The following is a 13546-nucleotide window of genomic DNA, read 5'->3' on the forward strand; positions in this document are numbered from 1 at the left end:
GCCACAAGGTGGCAGCAGTTCTCCCTTACCTAATCTGGTTACTAGAGCAACAGAGCCTCAATGGAGGTCGTGTTCTAGATTGAAATTTAGAATGGAATGTGCCAGGAGAAAGCCCCTCATGTTTGTCTCACTACTTCTTGTTCGTGTTTTTAATTTTTTTTTATTTTCTATTACAGCAAGTTTGATTACAATGTTTGGCTTGTTGTAGGTGTGGAAGATGTGGTTCTTTTACACATATACAGATGTCTGTTCTTCCTGGGATCCTTTTCCCGTGTACGTTAGGACAGAATGTTGAGTCGTCTTCTGTTGGTATTCCGTAGGTCTTTGGTGATTATATATGTCACCTGTGTTTGATTATGTCTGTTAACCCCGATATCGTAATGAAACCAATCCTCACACCTTTCCATTGGTGAACCATAAGTTTGTTTAATGAATCTGTGATTGCCCTTCTCCGTGGAAATATCTGCCCTGGTATCCATTTTTAGGTAACACCTATAAGTGATATGATACGATATGTGTCTTTCACTTTCTGACTTACTCCAAGTCACGTGATTACCTCTAGACTCATCTACGGGGCTGCAAATGGCATTGTGTCCTTTTTTTCCTTGGCTTCTATTCTGCCTTAGCGAGGTCCATTTTCAACAATGTGATTCCCTGAGGGTTGTGGATTAGCTGACCTGGGCAGCCTTACCCTGCCGGCCGGCCCTCCCCAGGTGTGCCTTGTTGAGGTCAATATAAACAGCGCTCCAGGCAGCAATAGCCCCTGAAGTTGTGCCTGACTCCATATTCTCTGCCCCGTCAGCAGTCTCGGGGCTGTGGTGGTGGGAGGGAGTGAGGGACCAAGGCTTTGTTGGTGGCCCGGTGTGAGTGGGGCTCTGCTGGCCTTTCTGCAAGAGTTGCCAGGCTGCCACCTGTAAAGAAGAGGATGTGTCACCCATACCTTCCGATGGAATTTCTCTCCGGACAGAGGTGAGGAAGGAAAAAAGCAGTTTGGGCCGGGACAGGAGGTGTATCTCAGGTAGGGCAATAGAAAGCTTCCAGAAGAACACCCGGGGCCAGGACCATCCTGGCTGGTTGCAGGCACCAAGTTGGCCTGCGTGCTGTCGCTGGTGTGGCTCCAGGGCCCTTCCTCTAGGCTTTCAAGCCCTTGTACATATTCAGGTGTTTTACCTGGGAAGGGTGGGAACAGTTCAGCAGCAGCTGGCCTGGGGCTCAGCTCACGTTTACTCACAGATGCCTCGGCACGGTCCCCCGGCTTTGCAATGAGGACGCTCCTTGCATGGGGGCTGGGTTTCTGGCTGTATGGGAGATGATTCCCCACCTCTGACCAATTTCAGAATTGTTTACCGCTGGAGCAAGTGCCCTGATAGGGTTTCCCTCTGTATAACTGGTGGGTTCAGGTTTTTTTTTCTTTTATGGTTCAAGTTAGATTTGATTCCTCTTTTATGTATTTATAGATATAAGCATGGAAATAATTCATTCCTATAAATACATCTGTGTGAAGGGAATAACTTTTTTCTGTTTTATTTTATAATTTTATTTTTTTAAAATTTTGAAATTTAATTTTATTTATTTTTTTATACAGCAGGTTATTAATCGTTATGTATTTTATGCATATATATGTATACAGGTCAATCCCAATCTCCCAATTCATCAAACCACCACGAAGCCATGGCTTCCCACACTTGGTGTACATACGTTGGTTCTCTACTTCTGTGTCTCTATTTCTTCCCTGAAAACCAGTTCATCTGTACCATTTTTATGTTCCACATATATTCATTAATATACAATATTTGTTTTCCTCTTTCTGACTTACTTCATTCTGTATGACAGTCTCTAGATCCATCGATGTCTCTACAAATGACCCAGTTTCATTCCTTTTTATGGCTGAGTAATATTGCATTTTATATATGTACCACATCTTTATCCATTCATCTGTCTGTGGGCATTTAGGTTGCTTGCATTACCTGGCTATTGTAAATAGTGCTGCAATGAACATTGTGGTGAATGTGCCTTTTTGATTTATGGTTTTCTCTGGGTATATGCCCAGAAGTGGGATTGCTGGATCAGATGGTAATTCTATTTCTAGTTTTTTTAAGGAAACTCCATACTGTTCTCCATAGTGACTGTATCAATTTACATCCCCACCAATAGTGGAAGAGGGCTCCTTTTGTCCACACCCTCCCCAGAATTTGTTGTTTGTTGATTTTCTGATGATGCCGATTCTAACAGGTGTGAGGTGATACCTCATTGTAGTTTTGATTTGCATTTCTCTAATACTTAGTGCTGTTGAGCAGCTTTTCATGTGCGTCTTGGCCATCTCTGTGTCTTCTTTGAAGAAACGTCTCTTTAGATCTTCTGCCCATTTTTGTATTGGGTTGTTTGTTTTTTTTAATATTAAGCTGCATGAGCCGTTTATATATATATTGGAGATTAAACCTTTGTCCATTGATTCGTTTGCAACGATTTTCGCCCATTCTGAGGAATGCCTTTTTCCATTCCCGTTTTTTTAACAAAAAAGGAAAGAAAGAAAAAGAAGCAGAACACTAATATCGGTAAAATATGCCTTTTGAAATGGTCGTTTTGAAATATGGACGTCCTTTGAATTTTTTGGTCGATATGTGACCCCAGGATTTGTTTTCAGGGCAGGTGTCATTTACAGGCCTGCAATGATATTGAATATCAACTGACCATTAGCGCTGGGATTAAAGCTGCTGTTGCGTGAAACGGCCACAAGGTGGCAGCAGTTCTCCCTTACCTAATCTGGTTACTAGAGCAACAGAGCCTCAATGGAGGTCGTGTTCTAGATTGAAATTTAGAATGGAATGTGCCAGGAGAAAGCCCCTCATGTTTGTCTCACTACTTCTTGTTCGTGTTTTTAATTTTTTTTTATTTTCTATTACAGCAAGTTTGATTACAATGTTTGGCTTGTTGTAGGTGTGGAAGATGTGGTTCTTTTACACATATACAGATGTCTGTTCTTCCTGGGATCCTTTTCCCGTGTACGTTAGGACAGAATGTTGAGTCGTCTTCTGTTGGTATTCCGTAGGTCTTTGGTGATTATATATGTCACCTGTGTTTGATTATGTCTGTTAACCCCGATATCATAATGAAACCAATCCTCACACCTTTCCATTGGTGAACCATAAGTTTGTTTAATGAATCTGTGATTGCCCTTCTCCGTGGAAATATCTGCCCTGGTATCCATTTTTAGGTAACACCTATAAGTGATATGATACGATATGTGTCTTTCACTTTCTGACTTACTCCAAGTCACGTGATTACCTCTAGACTCATCTACGGGGCTGCAAATGGCATTGTGTCCTTTTTTTCCTTGGCTTCTATTCTGCCTTAGCGAGGTCCATTTTCAACAATGTGATTCCCTGAGGGTTGTGGATTAGCTGACCTGGGCAGCCTTACCCTGCCGGCCGGCCCTCCCCAGGTGTGCCTGGTTGAGGTCAATATAAACAGCGCTCCAGGCAGCAATAGCCCCTGAAGTTGTGCCTGACTCCATATTCTCTGCCCCGTCAGCAGTCTCGGGGCTGTGGTGGTGGGAGGGAGTGAGGGGCCAAGGCTTTGTTGGTGGCCCGGTGTGAGTGGGGCTCTGCTGGCCTTTCTGCAAGAGTTGCCAGGCTGCCACCTGTAAAGAAGAGGATGTGTCACCCATACCTTCCGATGGAATTTCTCTCCGGACAGAGGTGAGGAAGGAAAAAAGCAGTTTGGGCCGGGACAGGAGGTGTATCTCAGGTAGGGCAATAGAAAGCTTCCAGAAGAACACCCGGGGCCAGGACCATCCTGGCTGGCCTGCAGGCACCAAGTTGGCCTGCGTGCTGTCGCTGGTGTGGCTCCAGGGCCCTTCCTCTAGGCTTTCAAGCCCTTGTACATATTCAGGTGTTTTACCTGGGAAGGGTGGGAACAGTTCAGCAGCAGCTGGCCTGGGGCTCAGCTCACGTTTACTCACAGATGCCTCGGCACGGTCCCCCGGCTTTGCAATGAGGACGCTCCTTGCATGGGGGCTGGGTTTCTGGCTGTATGGGAGATGATTCCCCACCTCTGACCAATTTCAGAATTGTTTACCGCTGGAGCAAGTGCCCTGATAGGGTTTCCCTCTATAACTGGTGGGTTCAGGTTTTTTTTTCTTTTATGGTTCAAGTTAGATTTGATTCCTCTTTTATGTATTTATAGATATAAGCATGGAAATAATTCATTCCTATAAATACATCTGTGTGAAGGGAATAACTTTTTTCTGTTTTATTTTATAATTTTATTTTTTTAAAATTTTGAAATTTAATTTTATTTATTTTTTTATACAGCAGGTTATTAATCGTTATGTATTTTATGCATATATATGTATACAGGTCAATCCCAATCTCCCAACTCATCAAACCACCACGAACCCATGGCTTCCCACACTTGGTGTACATACGTTGGTTCTCTACTTCTGTGTCTCTATTTCTTCCCTGAAAACCAGTTCATCTGTACCATTTTTATGTTCCACATATATTCATTAATATACAATATTTGTTTTCCTCTTTCTGACTTACTTCATTCTGTATGACAGTCTCTAGATCCATCGATGTCTCTACAAATGACCCAGTTTCATTCCTTTTTATGGCTGAGTAATATTCCATTTTATATATGTACCACATCTTTATCCATTCATCTGTCTGTGGGCATTTAGGTTGCTTGCATTACCTGGCTATTGTAAATAGTGCTGCAATGAACATTGTGGTGAATGTGCCTTTTTGATTTATGGTTTTCTCTGGGTATATGCCCAGAAGTGGGATTGCTGGATCAGATGGTAATTCTATTTCTAGTTTTTTTAAGGAAACTCCATACTGTTCTCCATAGTGACTGTATCAATTTACATCCCCACCAATAGCAGAAGAGGGCTCCTTTTGTCCACCCCCTCCCCAGAATTTGTTGTTTGTAGATTTTCTGATGATGCCGATTCTAACAGGTGTGAGGTGATACCTCATTGTAGTTTTGATTTGCATTTCTCTAATAATTAGTGCTGTTGAGCAGCTTTTCATGTGTGTCTTGGCCATCTCTGTGTCTTCTTTGAAGAAACGTCTCTTTAGATCTTCTGCCCATTTTTGTATTGGGTTGGTTGTTTTTTAATATTAAGCTCCATGAGCTGTTTATATATATAGTGGAGATGAAACCTTTGTCCACTGATTCATTTGCAATGATTTTCGCCCATTCTGAGGGATGCCTTTTTCCATTCCCGTTCTTTTAACAAAAAAGGAAAGAAAGAAAAAGAAGCAGAACACTAAGGTGTGTAAAATACGCCTTTTGAAATGGTCGTTTTGAAATATGGACGTCCTTTGAATTTTTTGGTCGATATGTGACCCCAGGATTTGTTTTCAGGGCAGGTGTCATTTACAGGCTTGCAATGATTTTGAATATCAACTGACCATTAGCGGTGGGATTAAAGCTGCTGTTGCATGAAAAAGCCACAAGGTGGCAGCAGTTCTCCCTTACCAAATCGGGTTACTAGGGCAACAGAGCCTCAATGGAAGTCATGTTCTAGAGTGGAATTTAGAATGGAATGTGCCAGGAGAAAGCCCATCAAGTTTGTCTCACTACTACTTGTTCGTGTTTTTAATTTTTTTTTTTTACTTTCTATTATAGCAAGTTTGATTACAATGTTTGGCTTGTTGTAGGTGTGGAAGATGTGGTTCTTTTACACATATACAGATGTCTGTTCTTCCTGGGATCCTTTTCCCGTGTACGTTAGGACAGAATGTTGAGTCGTCTTCTGTTGGTATTCCGTAGGTCTTTGGTGATTATATATGTCACCTGTGTTTGATTATGTCTGTTAACCCCGATATCGTAATGAAACCAATCCTCACACCTTTCCATTGGTGAACCATAAGTTTGTTTAATGAATCTGTGATTGCCCTTCTCCGTGGAAATATCTGCCCTGGTATCCATTTTTAGGTAACACCTATAAGTGATATGATACGATATGTGTCTTTCACTTTCTGACTTACTCCAAGTCACGTGATTACCTCTAGACTCATCTACGGGGCTGCAAATGGCATTGTGTCCTTTTTTTCCTTGGCTTCTATTCTGCCTTAGCGAGGTCCATTTTCAACAATGTGATTCCCTGAGGGTTGTGGATTAGCTGACCTGGGCAGCCTTACCCTGCCGGCCGGCCCTCCCCAGGTGTGCCTGGTTGAGGTCAATATAAACAGCGCTCCAGGCAGCAATAGCCCCTGAAGTTGTGCCTGACTCCATATTCTCTGCCCCGTCAGCAGTCTCGGGGCTGTGGTGGTGGGAGGGAGTGAGGGGCCAAGGCTTTGTTGGTGGCCCGGTGTGAGTGGGGCTCTGCTGGCCTTTCTGCAAGAGTTGCCAGGCTGCCACCTGTAAAGAAGAGGATGTGTCACCCATACCTTCCGATGGAATTTCTCTCCGGACAGAGGTGAGGAAGGAAAAAAGCAGTTTGGGCCGGGACAGGAGGTGTATCTCAGGTAGGGCAATAGAAAGCTTCCAGAAGAACACCCGGGGCCAGGACCATCCTGGCTGGCCTGCAGGCACCAAGTTGGCCTGCGTGCTGTCGCTGGTGTGGCTCCAGGGCCCTTCCTCTAGGCTTTCAAGCCCTTGTACATATTCAGGTGTTTTACCTGGGAAGGGTGGGAACAGTTCAGCAGCAGCTGGCCTGGGGCTCAGCTCACGTTTACTCACAGATGCCTCGGCACGGTCCCCCGGCTTTGCAATGAGGACGCTCCTTGCATGGGGGCTGGGTTTCTGGCTGTATGGGAGATGATTCCCCACCTCTGACCAATTTCAGAATTGTTTACCGCTGGAGCAAGTGCCCTGATAGGGTTTCCCTCTATAACTGGTGGGTTCAGGTTTTTTTTTCTTTTATGGTTCAAGTTAGATTTGATTCCTCTTTTATGTATTTATAGATATAAGCATGGAAATAATTCATTCCTATAAATACATCTGTGTGAAGGGAATAACTTTTTTCTGTTTTATTTTATAATTTTATTTTTTTAAAATTTTGAAATTTAATTTTATTTATTTTTTTATACAGCAGGTTATTAATCGTTATGTATTTTATGCATATATATGTATACAGGTCAATCCCAATCTCCCAACTCATCAAACCACCACGAACCCATGGCTTCCCACACTTGGTGTACATACGTTGGTTCTCTACTTCTGTGTCTCTATTTCTTCCCTGAAAACCAGTTCATCTGTACCATTTTTATGTTCCACATATATTCATTAATATACAATATTTGTTTTCCTCTTTCTGACTTACTTCATTCTGTATGACAGTCTCTAGATCCATCGATGTCTCTACAAATGACCCAGTTTCATTCCTTTTTATGGCTGAGTAATATTCCATTTTATATATGTACCACATCTTTATCCATTCATCTGTCTGTGGGCATTTAGGTTGCTTGCATTACCTGGCTATTGTAAATAGTGCTGCAATGAACATTGTGGTGAATGTGCCTTTTTGATTTATGGTTTTCTCTGGGTATATGCCCAGAAGTGGGATTGCTGGATCAGATGGTAATTCTATTTCTAGTTTTTTTAAGGAAACTCCATACTGTTCTCCATAGTGACTGTATCAATTTACATCCCCACCAATAGCAGAAGAGGGCTCCTTTTGTCCACCCCCTCCCCAGAATTTGTTGTTTGTAGATTTTCTGATGATGCCGATTCTAACAGGTGTGAGGTGATACCTCATTGTAGTTTTGATTTGCATTTCTCTAATAATTAGTGCTGTTGAGCAGCTTTTCATGTGTGTCTTGGCCATCTCTGTGTCTTCTTTGAAGAAACGTCTCTTTAGATCTTCTGCCCATTTTTGTATTGGGTTGGTTGTTTTTTAATATTAAGCTCCATGAGCTGTTTATATATATAGTGGAGATGAAACCTTTGTCCACTGATTCATTTGCAATGATTTTCGCCCATTCTGAGGGATGCCTTTTTCCATTCCCGTTCTTTTAACAAAAAAGGAAAGAAAGAAAAAGAAGCAGAACACTAAGGTGTGTAAAATACGCCTTTTGAAATGGTCGTTTTGAAATATGGACGTCCTTTGAATTTTTTGGTCGATATGTGACCCCAGGATTTGTTTTCAGGGCAGGTGTCATTTACAGGCTTGCAATGATTTTGAATATCAACTGACCATTAGCGGTGGGATTAAAGCTGCTGTTGCATGAAAAAGCCACAAGGTGGCAGCAGTTCTCCCTTACCAAATCGGGTTACTAGGGCAACAGAGCCTCAATGGAAGTCATGTTCTAGAGTGGAATTTAGAATGGAATGTGCCAGGAGAAAGCCCATCAAGTTTGTCTCACTACTACTTGTTCGTGTTTTTAATTTTTTTTTTTTACTTTCTATTATAGCAAGTTTGATTACAATGTTTGGCTTGTTGTAGGTGTGGAAGATGTGGTTCTTTTACACATATACAGATGTCTGTTCTTCCTGGGATCCTTTTCCCGTGTACGTTAGGACAGAATGTTGAGTCGTCTTCTGTTGGTATTCCGTAGGTCTTTGGTGATTATATATGTCACCTGTGTTTGATTATGTCTGTTAACCCCGATATCGTAATGAAACCAATCCTCACACCTTTCCATTGGTGAACCATAAGTTTGTTTAATGAATCTGTGATTGCCCTTCTCCGTGGAAATATCTGCCCTGGTATCCATTTTTAGGTAACACCTATAAGTGATATGATACGATATGTGTCTTTCACTTTCTGACTTACTCCAAGTCACGTGATTACCTCTAGACTCATCTACGGGGCTGCAAATGGCATTGTGTCCTTTTTTTCCTTGGCTTCTATTCTGCCTTAGCGAGGTCCATTTTCAACAATGTGATTCCCTGAGGGTTGTGGATTAGCTGACCTGGGCAGCCTTACCCTGCCGGCCGGCCCTCCCCAGGTGTGCCTGGTTGAGGTCAATATAAACAGCGCTCCAGGCAGCAATAGCCCCTGAAGTTGTGCCTGACTCCATATTCTCTGCCCCGTCAGCAGTCTCGGGGCTGTGGTGGTGGGAGGGAGTGAGGGGCCAAGGCTTTGTTGGTGGCCCGGTGTGAGTGGGGCTCTGCTGGCCTTTCTGCAAGAGTTGCCAGGCTGCCACCTGTAAAGAAGAGGATGTGTCACCCATACCTTCCGATGGAATTTCTCTCCGGACAGAGGTGAGGAAGGAAAAAAGCAGTTTGGGCCGGGACAGGAGGTGTATCTCAGGTAGGGCAATAGAAAGCTTCCAGAAGAACACCCGGGGCCAGGACCATCCTGGCTGGCCTGCAGGCACCAAGTTGGCCTGCGTGCTGTCGCTGGTGTGGCTCCAGGGCCCTTCCTCTAGGCTTTCAAGCCCTTGTACATATTCAGGTGTTTTACCTGGGAAGGGTGGGAACAGTTCAGCAGCAGCTGGCCTGGGGCTCAGCTCACGTTTACTCACAGATGCCTCGGCACGGTCCCCCGGCTTTGCAATGAGGACGCTCCTTGCATGGGGGCTGGGTTTCTGGCTGTATGGGAGATGATTCCCCACCTCTGACCAATTTCAGAATTGTTTACCGCTGGAGCAAGTGCCCTGATAGGGTTTCCCTCTATAACTGGTGGGTTCAGGTTTTTTTTTCTTTTATGGTTCAAGTTAGATTTGATTCCTCTTTTATGTATTTATAGATATAAGCATGGAAATAATTCATTCCTATAAATACATCTGTGTGAAGGGAATAACTTTTTTCTGTTTTATTTTATAATTTTATTTTTTTAAAATTTTGAAATTTAATTTTATTTATTTTTTTATACAGCAGGTTATTAATCGTTATGTATTTTATGCATATATATGTATACAGGTCAATCCCAATCTCCCAACTCATCAAACCACCACGAACCCATGGCTTCCCACACTTGGTGTACATACGTTGGTTCTCTACTTCTGTGTCTCTATTTCTTCCCTGAAAACCAGTTCATCTGTACCATTTTTATGTTCCACATATATTCATTAATATACAATATTTGTTTTCCTCTTTCTGACTTACTTCATTCTGTATGACAGTCTCTAGATCCATCGATGTCTCTACAAATGACCCAGTTTCATTCCTTTTTATGGCTGAGTAATATTCCATTTTATATATGTACCACATCTTTATCCATTCATCTGTCTGTGGGCATTTAGGTTGCTTGCATTACCTGGCTATTGTAAATAGTGCTGCAATGAACATTGTGGTGAATGTGCCTTTTTGATTTATGGTTTTCTCTGGGTATATGCCCAGAAGTGGGATTGCTGGATCAGATGGTAATTCTATTTCTAGTTTTTTTAAGGAAACTCCATACTGTTCTCCATAGTGACTGTATCAATTTACATCCCCACCAATAGCAGAAGAGGGCTCCTTTTGTCCACCCCCTCCCCAGAATTTGTTGTTTGTAGATTTTCTGATGATGCCGATTCTAACAGGTGTGAGGTGATACCTCATTGTAGTTTTGATTTGCATTTCTCTAATAATTAGTGCTGTTGAGCAGCTTTTCATGTGTGTCTTGGCCATCTCTGTGTCTTCTTTGAAGAAACGTCTCTTTAGATCTTCTGCCCATTTTTGTATTGGGTTGGTTGTTTTTTAATATTAAGCTCCATGAGCTGTTTATATATATAGTGGAGATGAAACCTTTGTCCACTGATTCATTTGCAATGATTTTCGCCCATTCTGAGGGATGCCTTTTTCCATTCCCGTTCTTTTAACAAAAAAGGAAAGAAAGAAAAAGAAGCAGAACACTAAGGTGTGTAAAATACGCCTTTTGAAATGGTCGTTTTGAAATATGGACGTCCTTTGAATTTTTTGGTCGATATGTGACCCCAGGATTTGTTTTCAGGGCAGGTGTCATTTACAGGCTTGCAATGATTTTGAATATCAACTGACCATTAGCGGTGGGATTAAAGCTGCTGTTGCATGAAAAAGCCACAAGGTGGCAGCAGTTCTCCCTTACCAAATCGGGTTACTAGGGCAACAGAGCCTCAATGGAAGTCATGTTCTAGAGTGGAATTTAGAATGGAATGTGCCAGGAGAAAGCCCATCAAGTTTGTCTCACTACTACTTGTTCGTGTTTTTAATTTTTTTTTTTTACTTTCTATTATAGCAAGTTTGATTACAATGTTTGGCTTGTTGTAGGTGTGGAAGATGTGGTTCTTTTACACATATACAGATGTCTGTTCTTCCTGGGATCCTTTTCCCGTGTACGTTAGGACAGAATGTTGAGTCGTCTTCTGTTGGTATTCCGTAGGTCTTTGGTGATTATATATGTCACCTGTGTTTGATTATGTCTGTTAACCCCGATATCGTAATGAAACCAATCCTCACACCTTTCCATTGGTGAACCATAAGTTTGTTTAATGAATCTGTGATTGCCCTTCTCCGTGGAAATATCTGCCCTGGTATCCATTTTTAGGTAACACCTATAAGTGATATGATACGATATGTGTCTTTCACTTTCTGACTTACTCCAAGTCACGTGATTACCTCTAGACTCATCTACGGGGCTGCAAATGGCATTGTGTCCTTTTTTTCCTTGGCTTCTATTCTGCCTTAGCGAGGTCCATTTTCAACAATGTGATTCCCTGAGGGTTGTGGATTAGCTGACCTGGGCAGCCTTACCCTGCCGGCCGGCCCTCCCCAGGTGTGCCTGGTTGAGGTCAATATAAACAGCGCTCCAGGCAGCAATAGCCCCTGAAGTTGTGCCTGACTCCATATTCTCTGCCCCGTCAGCAGTCTCGGGGCTGTGGTGGTGGGAGGGAGTGAGGGGCCAAGGCTTTGTTGGTGGCCCGGTGTGAGTGGGGCTCTGCTGGCCTTTCTGCAAGAGTTGCCAGGCTGCCACCTGTAAAGAAGAGGATGTGTCACCCATACCTTCCGATGGAATTTCTCTCCGGACAGAGGTGAGGAAGGAAAAAAGCAGTTTGGGCCGGGACAGGAGGTGTATCTCAGGTAGGGCAATAGAAAGCTTCCAGAAGAACACCCGGGGCCAGGACCATCCTGGCTGGCCTGCAGGCACCAAGTTGGCCTGCGTGCTGTCGCTGGTGTGGCTCCAGGGCCCTTCCTCTAGGCTTTCAAGCCCTTGTACATATTCAGGTGTTTTACCTGGGAAGGGTGGGAACAGTTCAGCAGCAGCTGGCCTGGGGCTCAGCTCACGTTTACTCACAGATGCCTCGGCACGGTCCCCCGGCTTTGCAATGAGGACGCTCCTTGCATGGGGGCTGGGTTTCTGGCTGTATGGGAGATGATTCCCCACCTCTGACCAATTTCAGAATTGTTTACCGCTGGAGCAAGTGCCCTGATAGGGTTTCCCTCTATAACTGGTGGGTTCAGGTTTTTTTTTCTTTTATGGTTCAAGTTAGATTTGATTCCTCTTTTATGTATTTATAGATATAAGCATGGAAATAATTCATTCCTATAAATACATCTGTGTGAAGGGAATAACTTTTTTCTGTTTTATTTTATAATTTTATTTTTTTAAAATTTTGAAATTTAATTTTATTTATTTTTTTATACAGCAGGTTATTAATCGTTATGTATTTTATGCATATATATGTATACAGGTCAATCCCAATCTCCCAACTCATCAAACCACCACGAACCCATGGCTTCCCACACTTGGTGTACATACGTTGGTTCTCTACTTCTGTGTCTCTATTTCTTCCCTGAAAACCAGTTCATCTGTACCATTTTTATGTTCCACATATATTCATTAATATACAATATTTGTTTTCCTCTTTCTGACTTACTTCATTCTGTATGACAGTCTCTAGATCCATCGATGTCTCTACAAATGACCCAGTTTCATTCCTTTTTATGGCTGAGTAATATTCCATTTTATATATGTACCACATCTTTATCCATTCATCTGTCTGTGGGCATTTAGGTTGCTTGCATTACCTGGCTATTGTAAATAGTGCTGCAATGAACATTGTGGTGAATGTGCCTTTTTGATTTATGGTTTTCTCTGGGTATATGCCCAGAAGTGGGATTGCTGGATCAGATGGTAATTCTATTTCTAGTTTTTTTAAGGAAACTCCATACTGTTCTCCATAGTGACTGTATCAATTTACATCCCCACCAATAGCAGAAGAGGGCTCCTTTTGTCCACCCCCTCCCCAGAATTTGTTGTTTGTAGATTTTCTGATGATGCCGATTCTAACAGGTGTGAGGTGATACCTCATTGTAGTTTTGATTTGCATTTCTCTAATAATTAGTGCTGTTGAGCAGCTTTTCATGTGTGTCTTGGCCATCTCTGTGTCTTCTTTGAAGAAACGTCTCTTTAGATCTTCTGCCCATTTTTGTATTGGGTTGGTTGTTTTTTAATATTAAGCTCCATGAGCTGTTTATATATATAGTGGAGATGAAACCTTTGTCCACTGATTCATTTGCAATGATTTTCGCCCATTCTGAGGGATGCCTTTTTCCATTCCCGTTCTTTTAACAAAAAAGGAAAGAAAGAAAAAGAAGCAGAACACTAAGGTGTGTAAAATACGCCTTTTGAAATGGTCGTTTTGAAATATGGACGTCCTTTGAATTTTTTGGTCGATATGTGACCCCAGGA

Source organism: Mesoplodon densirostris, chromosome 10, assembly GCF_025265405.1.
Source record: "Mesoplodon densirostris isolate mMesDen1 chromosome 10, mMesDen1 primary haplotype, whole genome shotgun sequence".
NCBI lineage: Eukaryota > Metazoa > Chordata > Mammalia > Artiodactyla > Ziphiidae > Mesoplodon > Mesoplodon densirostris.